General features: G+C 39.6%; 1 protein-coding gene across 1 annotated transcript in view; it reads right to left on the reverse strand.

The window, feature by feature from the left end:
* Inpp4b (inositol polyphosphate-4-phosphatase type II B) overlaps positions 1 to 19,664 on the reverse strand; it is a 784,856-nt gene extending 765,192 nt beyond the window's left edge. Inside the window, exon 1 of the mRNA XM_047566293.1 lies at positions 19,427 to 19,664. The gene's annotated coding sequence lies outside the window, so the exon portion shown is untranslated. The remainder of the gene's footprint in view (positions 1 to 19,426) is intronic.
* Between the last annotated feature and the right edge of the window lie 829 nt (positions 19,665 to 20,493).

The raw sequence follows: 20,493 nt of genomic DNA on the forward strand, positions 1-20,493 counted from the left end.
AGGTTGTGAATTAAAGTCATAATGGATTGACATATATAGAGAGATAAGGTGACATAGGAAGGGAACCTGGACAGAACTTTCAAGAATCCCAAATTGAAAGAATCACCAGGGAAATGATACTGAGCCAATTGATAAGGCACAAATAGAGGCGAATACGCAGGATCTCCTCCATCCTGTTTTCAGATCAATTGCCTTACCATGTACCAGGCTGAGTTCTCAAGAAATTAAAATCCTTCAATGGCAAATTAAAATGAACTACATATCAAGAAAGTAGAGGACAAATGTTAAAAACCAGGAAACTAGATCTTGGGGAACTCAAGGTCAAGGAATTGGAGGATAAATGTGAAGGTCGTGGGTGACCCGAGCCCCATCTAGAACTTCCATACTCAGAAGGGAAGCCGCACTTGTCAAGGGTGGGCTAGAGACTTCCTCCCTCCCAAAGGGGACAAGATGAGGAAATCTGTTTATCTCCATCAGAGCTCTGAGCAGGAAAAAAACATTGATAGCCTCTTCAAAAACCAGTGTATATATAATCATTCTTTCACAAAAATTTGGGGCTTAAGTGACATGGCTCCTACAAGAGGTTGGTGGAAGTCCGTGGCATCTTGAAGAAACAAAGGCAAGTCCTCCTTGAAGGAAAAGATCCTCCAATCAAGTCGCCTGAGTTGCACGGTGCAGATTAATTTCATCCAAAACTGTGCTCACACTGAAAACTGAACATAAACTCAAGAAAACTAGCCATTGTGAGCAAGGGACGACAGGAACAACCGGAAACTACAAACACCAGACCCGACAGACACAATAAGAATAAGGGTACATGAGATGCCTAAAGAAATGAGAGAGGGGATGGACAGCTGAGAAAAGGGGCAAGAAGTAGCTAAAATTATTAGATAGATGTGAAGATAAATGTAAATAGGTATTTTATGCTTTAATTTCCAGATCCACTCTTTTCATCCTGTCTACCAGGCTCTCGGTGCCCAGAGAGCTGACCAGCATGGAACCTGGATTCTGATGGGACGTGGCCCATGTGGGGCACAGGCAGGAGATCAGAGCATGGAGGGGGAGTGACCCTTCCTCGTGAGGTCCCCAGGAAGGGCTGGTGTGCCTCTGGATAGGTCACTGTTCCTCTCAAGGTGGCCTCCTCTGCACACCCCTCCTCCCCTGGTCTCCAGTAACCTCTCTCCCACTCACAGGGCTCTTGCTGCTATTTCTGAGTCTGCACTCTTCCTTGTGGTTGGCCTTTATCAAAACCAGAAAGAAAAAGAACCTACAAAGAAATGGCAATTAGACTGACAGAGACGGTAACAATAGAAGCCAGAAAACTGTGGAGCGATATCTTCAAAGTGCTGAAAGGAAAACTGTCAAGCTGGAATTGCAGGACACCATCATTCAATAGCAAGTTCCGCATAAAGCAGCTTAAGGTAAACAGACGCCAAGAGCATTATTCACTAGCAAGAGACTTCTGTTTCAATAAATATTATATTTAGGAAACAGCAAAGTTATAGAAATATTAGGATGATTTTTGCAAAGCTGCTGGCATTAAGATCAACACATGAAAACCAATAATATTCTATATGTCATTAAAAAATATATAACCTTAAAAGAGATACCATTTGAAATAACTGAAAAAATTCAATGAGCGGTCTAAGAATAAATCCAGCATGGGATGTACAGGATCTTTACAAAGCAAATGTTTGAACTGTATTGAAAACCACCACAGAAGTCAGAGATACACTATATTCATAGATACAAAAATTATAATCAACAATGTAAGGGGGCAAAGTTACCCAAATCAATCTAATAATTTAGTGCAATTCCCATCACACAAAGAAATACAGTTGGAGTACAAGTAGGCATGTTTATTTTTTCACTTGTACAGTATGTGTGTGAGTGTATATCTGCAAAATATGTTTACATTCAAAAATTAAATGCAAGGAAAAGAGAATTCAGTATCAAGAACTCCAAAGGAAGAATTCTTTAAAGGAATAGTTAACACAACCGGATATTGCCATGGGGTCAAGCAAATAAAGACAGAGAAATACCTGTGAAATGGAACACAACATCTTTTCTAATGACCTTGACAAAAACAGTTTCACAGCTGCTGTAGAAGCAGAGTCCAGACTACAATGGAATGGGAAAATGTCGACCATCTCCGATGAGATGAATGGCTCTCCCTGGGAAGAAAACAGGGTAGCTAGAGGGGAGTGTGGGGTGGAAGGAGTTCTAGTCTTTTTCATGAGTGAAAATCCTAAGTATATTCTCTGTCAAAGGAAGGAGGCAGAGAAATGGAAAACAGAGGAGGCAAGGAAGTACAGCCATCAGAAGTCCCTCTGGACATCTCATCACTGGAGGAAACAGGACTGGGCACAGATGCACAGAAGAGAAGGGGGCGTGAAATGCACCCAGTGTGGCAGCACACTGGGTGGCGAGTTATTAAAGGGATCACTTTGATTTACTTTCCCTGGGAAGAAATTGGTGCGAGGGTCCAAGGATACAGCCCTCTTCCTTCATCCCCTACCCTTATGATAAATAATTTAGTCACTTCTAAAAGGCTGGATGAATAGGTAAATCTCAATATGTTTATATATTTCCTCCACCATGTCTGAGTCACATTACTTAGTGATTCCCCATAGCAATCAGTCTGGAGAAGTCTAGGCCAGAGGTGGCTTTGCATTAGAGACTCCATTTGCCCCTACAAAAGTTTCCAAGAAGACAAGCTATAAGGGAGAAATAAAGCAGCGAGACTGTGCAGCTCAGAGTGCCATTGAGCACAGAAATTGTGAGTTGTCTGCTTTCACATATTAAACCATTCATCTCCCCACGGGGAGCAGCTCCAGCAATTTCTCTGCAAATGTCTTCTACAAGGATCCACAAGGGTGAAGAAAGATTCCTCCACAGTCATTAATTTAAAGAACATGTACGTACAGATCCCCTTGTGCTTTCAATGAATTATGATCAGCTTGAAAGCACACATTCCTCTTATGTTTTCCCAGGAAGCATTTCTTCCTCTTTCCACGATGAAGCTTCTGTGTTGAGTGATCTGCAAATGAACCTCATCAGAAAGATCAGAGAACAAACCTTCCATGATCACACAAAGCTAGTTGAGAGATGGAGGATCCTTCACAGAATGAGACAGAATCTGTGCTCATCTTAATGGAGACTTGTCACCCAGGTGGGCTCATTGTTTCCAACTATACTGTTCTTACAGCATAGATGAATTCCCATGACGTCGGTACTATAAGTAGCTGTGGTACAAATAAACTTTAGCAGCATTGGTACCATACGGGGTAAACAGATTTTTCTTAAAAATATAACATATATCTTGTGCTCCAAACATGAAAAAAGTTCACCCCATACAGTGGATTGTCTACATTAGATACCAACTTCTATAGATTGCTGGAGCCAGCAGATTTCACAGAGGTTAATGTTTATTTCTACTTATGTGGAATGTTCTGAGTAGAAAATTCAGCAACAAGTAACATTTTTAAGTGTGCCCAATGCACATGAAATGACTGTGTAAACGAAGCATATTGGATTCCAAAGCTCTTATGAACAACACAGCAGATGTTTCCTTCCAACTATGGATGCTTTTAGGCCATAAAAAAAAAAAAAAATTGGCTGGAATGTTCAAAGTGCATGATTAAAGGTTTCCAACTGCTGGGCAATTTTATGCTCATAATCATCACAGGATCCTCAGACTATTATGTATATATTCAACAGATGGGTCCAGTCAGAGCTAAATAACCATTTTTCCAACTTAAAGAAGAGACTAATTGCAAAGAAAGGGATCCGGTAGATACTTAGATTATTTTTAGCCCAGACTCCGTTCTGGACTAGAACAGTCTCCTAGGTCCCTAATGGCCACACCAGGGAAACCTCTCCTTGTCTCTGCACTCTTGGCTGCAAGTCACTCCAAGGGGCAATTATTTCCTTCCCACCAACTGAAGCTCATGTGAAGAACACTCAACTTGGAAGCGACAGGAAGACGGACTCCCTCTCAACTTCTGCTGCTGTTACTCTAAGGGACAGACTACCACGATATTCTAAGGACCTGAGACATGGATGCCTGAAGAACTTGCTCAGAAGCCTAGATCCACCACTTCCTGAATCTGTAGCACAAGCGTGATGCAGGGCCTTACTGTCCTGCAATTCTCACCTATAAAAATGTGGGTAATAAGCAGTACTTACCTCACACAACTGGGGGGAATAAAAAATGATGTGAATAAAGCCCTCAGTGTCAAAAAAAATTAGCTATTTTTTTTTTTTCAAAACAGTGCAGATGGGTGAGTTCCAGTGGACACATTTATTCAACCATTTACCTCAACCTTCTTCCCATGGATGAGAGTGATTAGCAACTCTACAAATTGCTCATCCCAAAAAGGACAAAAGCTGGCCACACCACTACTGACAAAGAGTTTGCCATTGTTTTCCATTGCCTACCTGTCAAGAGTGGTAAATATTTCACTGATCCAATTTCAGCAGGCTCTCATGCTGATGCAGCAAAATCCTCCAGAAAGGTAGACCATGTTCAAGGCCTCGTGCCTGGCACTCCGCAAGCCCTCCACAGATGCAGGCTCCCTACCAATTTTCCTTCACTCAAAAGCTTGTCAACCCACACACGTAAAGGAATATTCCTCAGGACACAAATACATATGCCAACATTTGAATAGCAGATTCTCTTCTGATATAGCAAGAGATCAAAATTTTAATAGATCAAAATTCTTCTAGTGTTATCAAAATGCATCAATTTTAGGTCATTTATTATATCAGGAAACTTATCATTTTCAAGCTCTAATGCCTTTACCTACCAACAGACTCTAAAAACCATGGTGATTTTTCTCAGGTCAAATAAATCCTACCCTACTGTTTATTCATTTGTCAAAGAAAAGTAAATTCATTGACACCTACTATGTGCCAGGCATTCTACCAGGCATTAAGCCCAAAGATTAACTGAACACCCTGCCCATTCTCAAGGAGTTGGCAATCTAGAAAAGAAACCATAAAAAACAAAGACTCAAAGGGAAAATACCAAACTAAAAACCAATAAAGATATCAAGAGAGAAATTAAATAAAAACAAAATGAACTTCATGATAGTGTATGAGCTGATGTAATCCCATAACTATTATCTAGAACCAGACTTTACAAGTGCGTGTTCAGCCAGGGAATCTCCTTATTCCCATTAATTGACCTTCTCCATAAGCATACTTCAAAAATGTGAACTTACTGCATTTATACTGATAATTTATATCTACTTTATGTAATAGGATTTCATTCAAAACTCTACTGCCAAAGTTTAGAAAATACTACATCAGATAGCTCTTTTATCTAAATTCCTCATCCATTCATACAATAAAAATATTAATCACAGAAATAAAGTTGCTTAGTAAAGAAAGAAAGTAGCTTAGAAACTTAGGATTGAAGATTCATTATGGTCTAACACGGTGTGCTTTACATCCTTTGTTTTATCTAATCCTCATAACTCCTTTGACAGGTAGGTATCAATGAACCCACTTATGCATAAGGAGAATATGGGTTAAAATCCATTACAGTGGACTCTGAATTCTTTTTGAAAAACGTTCTTTTGGTTTTGCCCCCAGAAATCCCCTTGATCCTCCTTCATTTTCAAACAGAAAATGTTTAAATAGCTGAATAATAATTTTATTAGGTTCTTCCATTTCACAAAAGAATGCCAATTCTATCATTCCGTTTTAAGTCAAGTTATAGGTCTCAAGTAACCACAGAGTATATTCAGACAAAAATACTACCAGAAAGCATAACACTAAGGTGTACACTGCATACTTCTTACCAGAATCTTGTTTTACATAAGAACATACACAGAGGATGGCTGGAGGAATATGTAATTCACTTGATTTTTTTCTTGTTTAGAAGATTCAAATCGAATGCCTACAAGTATCAAGCAAAAAACAGACACAAGTGACATGGGTGAGGTGTAAGACAATAGGGAGTAGCAGAACAGGTATGCTTTGTCAAAGTCAAATTCAATTTTTAACAAAAAGTTTAGTATTCTTGTTCTACCTGAAACAGTCTAAATTTAGTTTTTAAACATTTTTATGTTTTCATAATCTTTTCTAGAAACTCTGTTTGGATGCTACAAAACTATAACCATTTCATTTATTATGCATGTTGCACCAATTGATTATATATATAATTCAAAATTTTGACTTATAGGCAAATCAGAATAAGCACCTCTCTTAAATACTCTGCTACATATCTTCAGCAAAGATGTATCACTATAGTTTTCTTGGATACATTTAAATTCATAATTAAGCTCCAAATGATCATTCTGAATACAGGATATAACAGAATAATATTAATGGATGTCAATATTATTAACATTATACTTTTATAGTATATTCTATAATCATTTTATATATAATCTCACTTAATTCTCTCTATAAATTTGTGATACAGTTAAGATTTCTACTTAATAGTCGGAGAAACAGGCTGCTATCGCTTGGATCTTGAATGTCGCCCAAAGGCAGGTGTGTTAAACCTGGTCCTCAGCTTGGTGTTACTGGGAGGTGGCGAAACTTTAAGAGACGGGAGGTTTTAGTTCACTAGGGTGAGTGTCCTCGAAGAGGATTATAGACGCTAGCCTCTTCCTCTCTTTGCTTCCAGGCTGCCACAAAGTGAGCAGCTTCTTCCATGATGCATTCCCATAACAGACACTGCCTGGCCAGCAGCCCAAAAACAATGGTGCCAACTGATCATGGACTAGAACCTCAAAAACTATAAGCCAAAAAAAAAAAAAAAAAAAAAAAAAAAAACCTTCCCTCTTCTTAAGTTATTATCTCATGTATTTCATTACAGTCATGAAAGCTGACTAACATATAACTTTGGGTAAAACACAATGACTTTGACAAAATCACTATACTCCAGGTTTGGAAGAACAAAGACTCTGTCTAGATCATTTTAATAAATGTAACAAATCTGTTTAATACAAACTTAATTGTGTCTAATGCTAGAATGTGTGAAGCCAGAATTAAAAACATGTTTGTGAAAGCAAGCTTTCATTCATGTTTGGATTAGCCTAGGGTTCTTGGACATCAGGCCCTGCCTCCATAGCTCGCTCACACTGTCCAGTGGGAACTTTATAACATTAAATAATGGCTCAAATAATTGCTACCTTTTTATCCAAAAATTGTGGGAATCTGGGTAGTGATTTGGAATGTCCCAACATATTTTTCTACCTAGATAAGTACACATATCATGCTGACTAGTATTCACATTGTCAATTTTAATTCTAAAGGCATGTCCCTTTTAGCAGAGCTCCAAACTCTTACATTATTATCAAACTGATAAAAGCTTGGTAACTGTGATTTTACTGTAAGCCATCTCAAAGTATTTATGAAAATATGCAGGGAATAAATTATGAATAAATAAGTACATAAATAAAAAATATCCAGCTTCTGCCAGCAAAGGACAATGAGCCCAGATTTTTTAAAAATCTCTGGGGTGATTACTATTCGTAGAATGTTCAAGTAAGCTTTCATAAACCAAAAACTCTATTCTATTGACTGTAAGAGATTATTTGAAAACTGCTACCTATTACTTTCCCTTTACTCTTCAAACATGTTCGTGGAGATAAAGTCTATTCCTAGTCTTCCCATTTGCCTAGGTCCCTCCTGGTTTTAGCACCAGAACTCCTCAGTTCCAAGCAAATCAAGAGGATGGTCAGAAGTTGATCAGATTAGACAAAAGGGAATGAAGGGAAGGGAGGGAAGATGGGAATAGGAAAGATAGCAAAATGAATTAGACGTCACTTTCCTATGTTCATATGTGAATACATGAAACTACACACAGTTACAACCACAAGATTGGGATCCTAATTAGGGTAAGTTTTACTCCATGTATGTATATGTCAAAATACACTCTACTGTCATGTATATCTAAAAAGAACAAATTTTCAAAAATTTTTAAAAAGATGATCGTCATTCCAAAATGGAATATGAAAATAAACTAGAGCTCCTTGAAGGTAACTTTCCAAACTAAGACTCTCAATGAGAATTTATGATTTTTATTATTATGTTTATGTGGACCAATGTGCTAGAGAAATACATCATATGCATTTGAATCTCAGGTTAAATGTTGTGTGATTGAGAATCCCGCTTGCAATTTCTTTGCTCTGCAGTGTCGACACTGGTCACTGTTCCTCTCTCATGCACTCCTTCTCTGCAACAAATCACCAAGAGATTCTGACAGGGAAATTTAAACAAGTAAAGAAAAAAAACTCCCTTGAGGCTGTAAGAGGATTTTTATCACTGCTAGTGCACTGTGGCTTCAAGCATTCAACCAAAAAGAAACATAAACCTAAGGATTTTTTATTAGAAAACCTTATCAGAGGCATAGTGTAAGCTTTGCACTTGTTTTCATTTGTCATTGGGTTCCATTATCTACCTGTGAAATGGAAAGTGGATGTCTGTGGACTCTGGTGTGGTGGACCACCATAGTGAAAGGCTCTGCAGTTTCAGGCAGGGAGAAAAACATGGCTCTTCCACAACTCCTCCCATACTTATCTACACCCGTCCTGAGATAAGCACTAGCCTGAAATAAATACGTCTCAGCTTCAAGAAAATCTGGAGGACTCATGTTAATAAAGGCAAACCTTTCTCTCCTGTGATTCCAAAGAGCAAACTGTTTCATATATCAAGGTCAAAAGAAGAGAGTTAGAACAGATGATTATGTAGCATTTAAGAAAGACATAAACAACTCACATATATGAAAACATTTTGGACTATTTTCATCTTTAAAAAATCTCTAGAGTACAGACCCACATAAATAAGCAATAGCTTCAGGCTAGATGCCTAACCCAACCACTCTATGGCAACAGGCCAAAAATCGATTATGTTGGAGGTAATTTTGTTAGATTTGCAACAAGAAACAAAATCTTACACCAACCAATGCTTGCTGCATTTTATTTTGTTGGTATCAAAGGTAATACAAATTTTTGGACAATGTTATGACACCTCATTAGTAATGTGCTTATGGAATGAAACTATTATTCATAATAATGGTATAAATATTTATATTGAATTAACTTCTTAGGTTAAAGTAAATAGTTTAAAAGAAATGTTGAGAGCGAGGTCATAAACTAGTAATGGGAAAGAGAAGTGTTCAGGCTGCATTTGCCCTGTCCCCAGGGAACCACACAATGCTGAGGTCAAATATGGGAACAGCCACAAGTAACGCCATGGTGGGCCGTGGAGCACAGGCCGGGAACATAACTCCTTCATCGATCTGAAGAGAGACTCAAAAGGCGAACGCTGGGGCAAAATGACTGATGGCTAGCATGGATACTTGCATACGACAAGAAATCTCCCCAAAATCAAACCTTTACTAGACCAGGCACCTGGACAAAAAGACCATCTTTTAAAAGTTGCCAGTTTCTCCTCAATTCCATTTTTTCACTTGGTGAGGTTTCAATTAAAATCTAAAATTACTTGGGAGTTGATTTACAAAATTACTCTAAAATTAGTATGGAACAAACATCACTGAGAATGTTTTCAAAACCACGTGCAAGCAAGCACACACACACACACACACACACACACACACACACATCCATGCACACAAAGATAGAGAAAATTAATATGAACAGGATATTAAATCTACCAGATGTTAAGGAAATAGCAAGGACACTTAAGCCTATGTGATATTAATAAAACAACTGACAGAACACTAGAATGAAATAAATATACCAGAAACAGAAACACACTTAATTCAAGAGTAGGCGTGTTTGCAGGTGTGTACACCTAGAATAAGATATGATGTGATGTGGTAGGATCCATCTCCCACAAGTGGGAAATGGATGGGCTACTATCCAAAAACCACTTTTGAAAAATGCTCAATTATTTTTAGGAGAAATATCATTTTAATCCCTGTCTTATACACCAAGAAATGCTGGATGGACTAGAGAGGGAAAAACTCATTAAAGAATCTGATGGAGATCTTTTAAGGGGAATGTAATTTGCTATATTTTAACCTGTTCTGAGTGAGAAAGTACCATCTACACACACACACACACACACACACACACACACACACACAACCCAATGGAAGAAACATGACATTCAACTTAACCACACACATATTTTCAATTTGTATGACAAAAATATATATTAGGTAACACAAATGACCAGTATCAATATCCCTAATACATAAATACATAAAGGGCACTTGAAAACTGATAAAAGGAAAACCAAGGTTTTACTATGCAAATAGGTTAAAGATATTACCATTAAATATGAAGCGCCACTGAATATAAGAATTTCAAAAACATTCACTCTCCCTTAAGCAAAGAATTACAGATATTTTAGTCAGCTTTTTCACTGTTGTTACTAAAGGACTCAACCAGCACAATTGTAGGGGAGGAAAAGTTTATTTGAAGGCTCACAGTTTCAGAAGGCTCAGTCAATAAACAGCCAGTTCCACTCCTCAGGGCTCAAATGAGGTTGATCATGGTGGAATAGTGTGGCAGAGGGAAGCAACTCACATGATGATCAGGATGGAGAGAGAGAGAGAAAGAGACAGACAGACAGACAGACAGACATTCCACTCACCAGATACAAATAAAAACCCCAAAACCACAATCCCAGTGCCCCACCTTCTCCGGTTGCCACTCAGTTAATTCCATCAGAGGATTAATTCACCAATTGGGTTAAGGCTCTCGCAACCCAATCATTCCCCCTCTGAACCTTCTCCAATTGTCTCACATGTGAGCATTTGGGGGACACCTCACATCCAAACCATAACAGTAGAAGAATGTGGTACTTTTTTTTTTTATTGTAAACAAATGGGATACATGTTGTTTCTCTGTTTGTACATGGCGTGAAGGCATACCATTTGTGTAATCATACATTTACACAGGGTAATGTTGTTTGATTCATTCTGTATTTTTTTCCCTCCCCCCCACCCCTCCCACCCCTCCTTTCCCTCTATACAGTCCTTCCTTCCTCCATTCTTGCCCCCCTCCCTAACCCTAACTCTAACCCTAACACTAACCCCTCCCACCCCCCATTATGTGTCATCATCCACTTATCAGCGAGATCATTCTTCCTTTGGTTTTTTGAGATTGGCTTATCTCACTTAGCATGATATTCTCCAATTTCATCCATTTGCCTGCAAATGCCATAATTTTATCATTCTTTATGGCTGAGTAATATTCCATTGTATATATATACCACAGTTTCTTTATCCATTCATCAATTGAAGGACATCTAGGTTGGTTCCACAATCTGGTTATTGTGAACTGAGCAGCTATGAACATTGATGTGGCTGTATCTCTGTCATATGCTGATTTTAAGTCCTTCGGGTATAGGCCAAGGAGTGGGATAGCTGGGTCAAATGGTGGTTCCATTCCAAGTTTTCTAAGGAGTCTCCACACTGCTTTCAGAGTGGCTGCACTAATTTGCAGCTCCACCAGCAATGTAAGAGTGTACCTTTCTCCCCACATCCTCACCAACACCTGTTGTTGCCTGTATTCTTGATAATCGCCAGAATGTGGTACTTTGAAGCCCAGATTTTAAAGTAACACCAATCTTGGTCCAAGAGCCAAGTCTACTACTTAACAGTTACACGGTCTCGGGCAAGTCACTTAACCTCTCAAAAAACTAAATTCTCTAGCCTTTAAAATAGGTAATAATACTGTTCTCAGTTTAGAGTTATTGCAAAGAGTAAATAAGATGATGGAGACACAGGTTTGCAGGACGTGGCCTTGACAGGTGGCCTCAGTAGGAGCCCAGCACACGCTGATTTTAGCTTTTGTTGTTTTCACAGTCATCTTCACCTCTTGAAATAACAAACTTTAAAGAAATAACATCCCTGGGTGGGGAGGGTGCTGGTGTGACTTGTGTATTTCCCAGGAGAGGGGAAGTGGGTGCAAGCTTTCTGAAAAGCAGTTTAGCAATAACTGCAGGAAGCTTTCAAAGGGTACATACCTTTATCTAGCATACGACATACATATCACTCCTTACAAGTCAGAAAAAGAAAAAATACAATAAAAACGCAAAGAATATCAGAAACCAAGGTCATTCGGAAAATATTCATCATAGTTTGAAAACAGCAAAAAAGTAATAATAATATTATTTATTATTAGATTAATAATTGCTAGTGGTCTTAAAGTCTGAGAAGGATGGCTTAACAACTGATAATGATTCATATGCCTAAGCACTAGATAGCAATTTTGAAAAAGTTAGAGAAGTGTTTACAGGAATGGGGAAAGTGGTTTTCTTTTGTATTCATGGCACTGAGTCAGAACAGAGCCTCCCATAGGACCTTGCAAACTGTAGGTGTCAATCAATATCTAAGCTGAATTGAAAAACAGAATTCTGAGTTAAAAGAAAAAAAAAGAACAGCATTCATTTCTCTCTCTCTCTCTCTCTCTCTCTCTCTCTCTCCTCACACACACACTACAAACATACTGCAATCTCAACTTTTATAAAAGAATCATAAGAAACCCAGGAAACATGAAATACTCATAATATTGACAGTGGATGATATTTTTCCTACCACTTTAGTCTTTTCTCTATTTGCCAATTATTTTTTTCCAATGGAGACGTATAACCAAGTAGTGAAAGAAAATAAAAAAGAAACCCCATAAGTCAAATAAAATCCAAAAACTCATTTATTTCTCATTACACTATTTCAAGTATGTATCATTCTTTACTCCCACCCAAAATATAAAATATGAAAGGGGATATGAATAAACTGGAAAGTATTCTTTAAAACAGAGTCCAAGAAAGAAAACAGCAAATTTAAAAAAAAATTCATGCAAATTATGTGTCAAATATTTAGAAAATTATACAGGTGTTTTGGCCCTTATATAATTTATACATAAGAAAAACATGTCATGGCATGAATCTTTTAGATACAAAATATTTGTTTTCCCTAGAATGGAATTACATTTGTTCTTAGGTATACAATGCCACTAAGATTTATACCTAGGGGTTACCTGTCAACTTTTTGAAATCTGAAAAAAATTCTACTCATCCAAAACTTCATTCAACCCTACAGCATCTAAAGAGTATATTTCAACAGATCCCTGACATTCTCAAAGGAGAGAACCAAACAGTTTCTCATTATTCAAATTCTCCAACATGCACACCAATGATAAATCCAGAGAGTGATGTGATGAGTCAACCAGAATGCAGGGTTACCCTGGGGTGTGGCTGCCGGCCACCCGCTGGGCTCCTTCACTGGAAAGGCCAGTCTCTGGTGGTGACGTAAATTTACACCATAGTAAAATTACAGATTAGTACATGCTGCACTTTAAAGATGGCTGGTAGAATCTTAGCTTTGACTCTTGTATCACTAAGTTCTTAGTGGCCGTGTCCGCAATGTCAAATGCTATACAGGAGGACTTTGACAACAAGGTATGCAGTCAACATTGGTTTTACCTAAGATGACTAATTCATTCTTTAGCTTATCAAGTATATTCTACCTACATAATAAATTCAAAGAACACTGTTACACACTTCCAGGGATTGAAAAAGTATGATAGAACAAAACTGAAATCTATTTTATAAAGTCTTTCATATTTTTCAGAAACTCAAGTACTTAATATATCTAATGCCAATATTTCTGACTTTTAAGTGAAATATGTAGTGTTTTTACTGTAGTCATTATTTTAAAAATTGCCCTTATCTATAATTGCCCAAATATGTGATACCTACATTTGTAAAGAACTTGTCACAGTATGCTTCCTTCAATGTAACTGCTATGATTTACTTCATAAACTCCAAGACTTTTTTCTTCTTCTTGTTAGCTTTGACACATAAGGGGTTTTGTTTGTTTGTTTTGTTTGTTTGTTTTTTTAGCAGTGTACTTCTTAGCCATGATCAGAGAGCAGCCATGAGATGTCAGTCTGGTCTTGTGGATGCTCCAGTCGTGACCGGTGCACCGAAGAGGGAATAGATTGATCAGCTTTGCTAGCACTCATAATTTAATCATCCAGCCAAAGACAGGGATGTCTACATTCAGATGAACCAAGAAGAAATGGTCATAATAATAAATCACGGAGCTACATAGCTGATCCAATTTGAGCTTTGTGGTGGCCAGGCCATCGCTATTACAGAGAACATTCTGTGGTCTGTGAAAGAATCAGTGAAGTAATCTGGACTTTTTAATTGTCCCAAGGACAATGAAACAGAGAAAAATTAATATTTACAGCCTCTGACTCCTCCGGGGAGAAAAAAAACTTCCTCAGCTGGTGGTGTGAGAAGATTAGGATGCAAATCATTAATGGTTAATACACTATTTGTGAATGCCCATATGTTTTTTTTCTTCCTATCATGTTTATTTAATTTTCTTTCCCTCTTACTCGGTCATAAACAGAATACTGACATGCATTTAATTCAATTAATTCCCAACAGTTCTTCACATAAGCAGACCCCTCATAAAAACAGAGTGTGTTAAATATTACAATCAAATCTTTAAAGTATTACAAATAATAGATCTTCTAAATATACTACGAAGGATTTATGTGCCTGTTGTCTTTAATTTCATTAACTCACTCATGATATAAATTGTTTAAAAGTCTTAAAAATGAATATGCTGAGATTAAAAGAACCAAGGCTTCTAAGCATTGCACACCGCCACCTAGTGCTGTCTCTTTTGCTTCCTCCGCACAATGAACAGCTTTGGGAATGTGGAAATGCTGTATTTTAAAGCAAAATTTTCAGAAAAACAGGTTTGAGACATATTTATTCACAAGCATTTCAAGAGAAGATGAGAGCGAATATATGAAATTACACATAATATAAAAATCACATCTGTCTCATAAAGATTTGATTAGATGGGTAAGTATACAAGTCCCAGATTTTGTTAATAAAGACAAAAACAATTTAAAGGTGATTTTTTTATACTGTGCATCAACTAGGCAAAGTATTATGAGTGTGATTTGTGCTGACCTGAGTGGAATAGTGGTTATCAAGCTAGTTTGGCACATGAAGATGTTCAAACAGGCATCACAGGATGTTAAATGATCATTTAGGATATTGTAAAGTTTTCTTGAAGACAACGAAAATCTCTGTCATACAGGTTATAACTTTAATTCAAGATGCCACCGGTTCTTAGTTCTATTTTATTTTCCCCACATCAAATAATTTTTGTGTTTTGATTGAGCTCATCTCTGAAGCACTAAGAAAAGCAAAGGCCCACAAAAATGAAATGGAAGTCATTTTGAAAGTACTAAAGGCAAGTCTGTGGTGAATGACTTGGCTATGGTCAAGGGGCACATTTTATTTGACTCACTATATTCTAAAATGGTAGCCTTGAGTCTGGTCTGCTTCCTGAATTATACCCAAGAACTAAAGTGAAGGGTGAAAGACTCTAAGCTTTTAAAAGTGAAAAATATTAAGTGGATTCTCTTTAGATCATATTACTTAACTTTTTTAACACTCTCCTTTTTGAGAAACACAAACCTTAGATTCTGTTTTAACAGTATTAAAAATTTGTATGAAGATGATACATTATAAATAGTCATACGTGGAAAATTTTAAGAATTACAGTTTTATTTTTAATTTAGAAGGTGCTTTTCATTGCTATTGTTACTCCAATCATTCAGGATCAGCATACCAGTGAAGGAGGCTTGTATATCACACACACTTTTCTATCCTTGGAAAACATCAGAGAAAGGCATTGGGTAATTTCACTACTCGGCCTGTTGTATTGCTTTGTTTGCATGAGCAGGTAAAATAGATAGATGGCTAGACCAATAGATGGATAAATTGAGGGATGGATGGACAGACAGAACTCCCTTTAAGGGAAATGCTTTCTCTATACTCCATGAAAATCATTAATTAATTCCCAAAGGAAAGTCCAATCAAAGCCACATGATTTAGAAAACTCCTTGAGATTTAATCAGCTTAACCACCTTACTGTCTGTTTCACTTAGTTCTGCAGGGGGCTATTTTAAGGTCCCAACACACAATGGACAAGCCTACTTGGAATGGCTGCCTAATGCTCAAAATATTGCAACTCAAGAAACTCAGTTTGGAAAACACATTGTCTTGTACTGAGATGACATCTATCATGATAACCAATGTTCAGTACAATTCAAAGTTAATTGACCAAAAAAATTATAGCTTTTAGATATGGTCTTATGTACATATCTACAACATATTTTCAGGACTGAAGATAGTTGATACAGCTGTGCCTTATATAAGGAAAGTTCTGCTTCAATGGCAAATGTATGTAAATTATGGTTATAAGACATAAACCTTCATAAACATGATTTATTGGTACTGGTGATCGAACTCAGAACCTCACGCAGGCCAGGCAAGTACTCAGCCACTGAGCCACATCCCCAAACCCTTTGTAAGCACTTTTATAATGCATTTATTAATTTACATGGAACTGAAAAAGCATAAAATGAATGAACTAACATGACTTGTTTCAAATGACAACTGTGCTTAAGACTCTAAAAGTTCCCTTAGTTTTTCCCCACATATCATAACGCCATTGCTAGGCACGCAGGACATGTAAAGTTTTGGAATCAGAGACTATAGCATTTTCACAGGAAATTCAATCATAGCATCACCATTTGGATTTATCTATAAATAAATGCTTAAGATGAAATTATTTGCCTAATAGCATCATTTCTTAAGCCTGAGTATTAAAGTATATATGATTATGAGCATATCCTAAGAAGCCCTCTGATCAGGGATTTCTAATCCAACATTAAAAAAAAGTACTAACAACATGGCCTTTGGAGCAGATTCCTTGGGGCTTTAGAAAGAGAGCTAGGTCATGTAGAGAAAGTAAGGTACAGAATACAGAAGAGACTGAACAGCTTTCCACTGAACACTTAACTTGAGATCATTTAAAATAAGGCATTTCTATTTATTAAAAAGTTCCATGTGAAAGACAAGAATTTATTGCCTATGGATTATAAAATGTGTATTTGTATACCGACTACTGGGAATTGCTCACTATGAAAAAAGAAATAAATATTCAGTTAGCATTTTACTAATTTGGATTCCATCAGTTTTTAACTTTTTTATTTTCAGATGTGCTTACCTGAAAACTGACATCTATTTGGTTCTAAGAGATATAACATCAGTTTGCAGTCTCTGTCTCTGTCTCTCAGAGAATTACCTTCTTGGATTTTGCCTGAAGGTAGTGCAAGTTAACTCTGTTACCCATATGGGGATATGCCTTATTTATACTAAAAGATACTCCAAGGTCTCAGAAAAGAAATGAACAACTTTCAATTTGGCATGCTTTAGAACAAATATCTGGCTTTTATCTGGAGTTTAATGGTTTTCCATTTCACAAAACTAAAATATGATTGCATTATTTTATAATCAAATTTAACTGATGAATCTATGACATGAAGTCATTTAGAATTTTGACAAAAATTGTATGGGAAATGAAGTCATTCAGTCAGTTTCCATCCCTAAAGTGATACTCAAGTCCAACATTTTAAGAGTGTTATCTGTCTATAACTTTGCATGATTCTTCAAACATATGGAGAGACAAAACTAAACTTGGTCTACCTGGTTGTTCTTATACTTTATTAAAGTCTAAAACAAAGTGCTGCTATAATTACACACACCCTAATGGGTCATTAGTATATCCCCAATAAATATTGATTTGCCTAATCAAAGAGAATATTCTTCTAAAGTAAGAGCAGTATTTTAATCAGTAAGTATGTTGCCCAATGACACTAAACATCTAGCATCTCTTTGCAAGCACATTTCATAACCTTTCAAGGACAATCTTCCAAATCACATTGGAAAGAAATACACCAAAAAAGCATTCCATTGCAGAAGCATTTTAAATTACTACATATCCAACAGGTTTAATTTTTAATGCCCAAGTACTAATCACAAAGCCTTGGTCAGTGACTGATTTCCTATCAATGCTTTACTAAAGTACATTGCAAGGGAACATGAGCTAATACATTGCCTTATATACCAAGGGAACTGACGATGCCGGCTTGCTCAGTCCTCTCCTTACTACTCAACTTCTGACACACTCTATCAGCTAGCTGCCCTGTTGATTCCCAGCGCCTTATGTGTTGCTTTAGCACTGAGTCAGGTTACTACCATTTCTGATCCAGAACTCATTAAGAAAATTCCTGTTACAAGCAAAGTCTGAAATGTAGGTGCACAGTAATAAAAAGGCTACCTTTTGCCCATCTTGAGACAGGGAAGATAATTTATCCTCTCTTCTAGGCTTTTACTTATTTTATAGAACCACACCTTTATAAACAAATTCTTTCAGACAGAGAGAAGAGAGAGAGGCGAGATGCAACACCTGGCCTTAGCAAATGTAACGACCTCAAACAACATTTAAGAGAGAGAGGAGAAACCTGGTTCAGGATTAGAAAAAAGTAAAAGGAATCAATCTGCATTATTAACACAAGAGTAAGAGAAAACCCCACCAGGTTCTCCCTGTAAGTTTTGTGCAGCAGCAACAATCTAATATGCACATCTTCAACTGATAAACCCTCTTGCCCCCGAAAAGAAACTGCTGGGTCCCCCTTCCTTGTGTCCTCAGGGGTAGACACCACCACCCCACAGGGAGGAGAATTCAGAGGCACAGGGAGGGGCAAACGCGGGATTGTGTAGCTCTAGCATCTTCTTCTTGGTACCAGCTACAAACCTGTAAGTCCATTCAAAAACCAGACTCTTAGATTTGCTCCAGCTCTGGGCCCTGCCAGAGGGGCCTGAAGAGGTTGAGGAGTCTATAGAGCAATGATCCGACTCCAATGACCTCCCCCCACCCCCTCAGCTAAGTCCCCAGCTTGCTAACCTCTTAATGAGACCTCTCAGGAGTAGGATAAGAGATGCGTGGGTAGTCGCCAAGAGGCGACATGCATCCAGGAGTTGCTGGGGGTGGGGCTAGAGATGGTCACTGAGAGGGGCTTTTTAAGAAACACCAGGCAACCGGGACCCCAGCATCGACCACCCCTTGCGAGCTTTAAGGACCCCTTCTTCTGAAGCGGGCGGAGGCGGCAGCCTGTGGTTGGGATTAAGGGTGAAAGTGAGTCCCTGGGCCACAACGGCTTCCCTCAAGGACCGCGCAGGTGGGCGCAGCCTTGGAAGGTCAGCGAGGCCAGAGCTCAGAGTTACCCGGGGGCCGGGAGAGTGTGAGCGCGTGAATGTGAGTGGGAACAAGCGCGCACTCCGGGGCGGAGGGCGCTCGGCAAGACCGTAAGCGGCGACAGGGGTACCCCAGCAGCCAAAGAGAGGCAGCACACCCTACCCACTAGGCGACAGGGCTGGAGGGGCGATCCGGGCTGCAGGATTGAGAAACTTGATGCAAAACACGCAGGCTCCCCAAGGCAGGACGCGCCCCCGCGCTTTCAGACACGCTCGGGCGCCTCCCGATCACCCACCGGCGCCCACCCCACCCTGCGAAATTCCCCACCGAGCCCTCGGATCCGAGGCGGGTAATTACCTCTCCCGGAGGCTGAGCGGGGGGCGGCAGCAGCAGCAGCAGACACTTTTAGCCCGACTTTCCGGCGTTCGCGTGTGAGCGAGTGAGCGCCGAGGAGCTGTAACCTGCTATTTATAGACCCGAGCTCAGCACCCGGGGCTGAGAACCTGGAGGAAACGAGCAGGCGTCGCGGCGCAGGGCGCGGGCCGCAGCTCGCGAGGCTCCCGAGGCTCCCGCCGCTGCCCTGGGCTCGGGCTCGGGCCGCGCTCTGCGCTCGCTCCCCGGCCCGCCGCGCGCGCCCCAGAGAAGTTGTTACCAGCGCGGCTGCTGCTCGGGCTGCTCACACGCCCCCTGGCACAATTGCTACTTCCCCCCTCCCCCACCTTCCTGCCCCTCTTCCTTCTTTGCTCTCTCCAAGCGGTCTCCTCCCAATGTCACTAGCGACCGAGTAGAGGCGGCGACTGCAGCTAACGAGCTCGCAACTGGCGCAGCTTGCCTCCTGCTACTGATGGAGCGGAGTTGGTGACCCGCCGCGCACCTCGAAATGACCAAAACAGGCTGATTGCGTGTGCTGACACCCCGCACCCAGACTCTCTGCGCGCGTGGACAACCACCCAGGCTAGGGTGTGGGATCACTGCTGCGGTGATGAAGAGGGATCAGGGGACGTCGCGCTGAGTCCCGTGCAGGAGAAACCTCAGAGAAAAAGATCAGCGGGAGGCGGCGCCCCAGACCCCGGCCGCTGATGGTCTCGAGGCCATAGGATGAAGGTGAAGCAGTGTCCCACGTTCGGGGGACTTCTGCCTGCTGTCGCCCTGGGACGCGTCTCTCCTGCCTCTCCGACCCCTTGGCCCAGGTGGAGGTCTGGCGTGGGAGAACTGGGCACTGGCTCGACTTCCAGTCCAGAGCAACCCAAAGCCACCCTCCTCGAGTCCCCCACGTTGCAGGGGGTGGCAAAGGCCGACTTGCTCCCAACAAGCTTGTGGTATGACTTAGGGAGACTGAGTGCGTGGGTCCAAGTCCGCCTTCGGCGTGTTTGGGGTGTTAGGGAGATGGGGTATGTAATCACGCAGTCTGGAAGGAGACTAAA

This window comes from Sciurus carolinensis, chromosome 10, assembly GCF_902686445.1.
Source record: "Sciurus carolinensis chromosome 10, mSciCar1.2, whole genome shotgun sequence".
Lineage (NCBI taxonomy): Eukaryota > Metazoa > Chordata > Mammalia > Rodentia > Sciuridae > Sciurus > Sciurus carolinensis.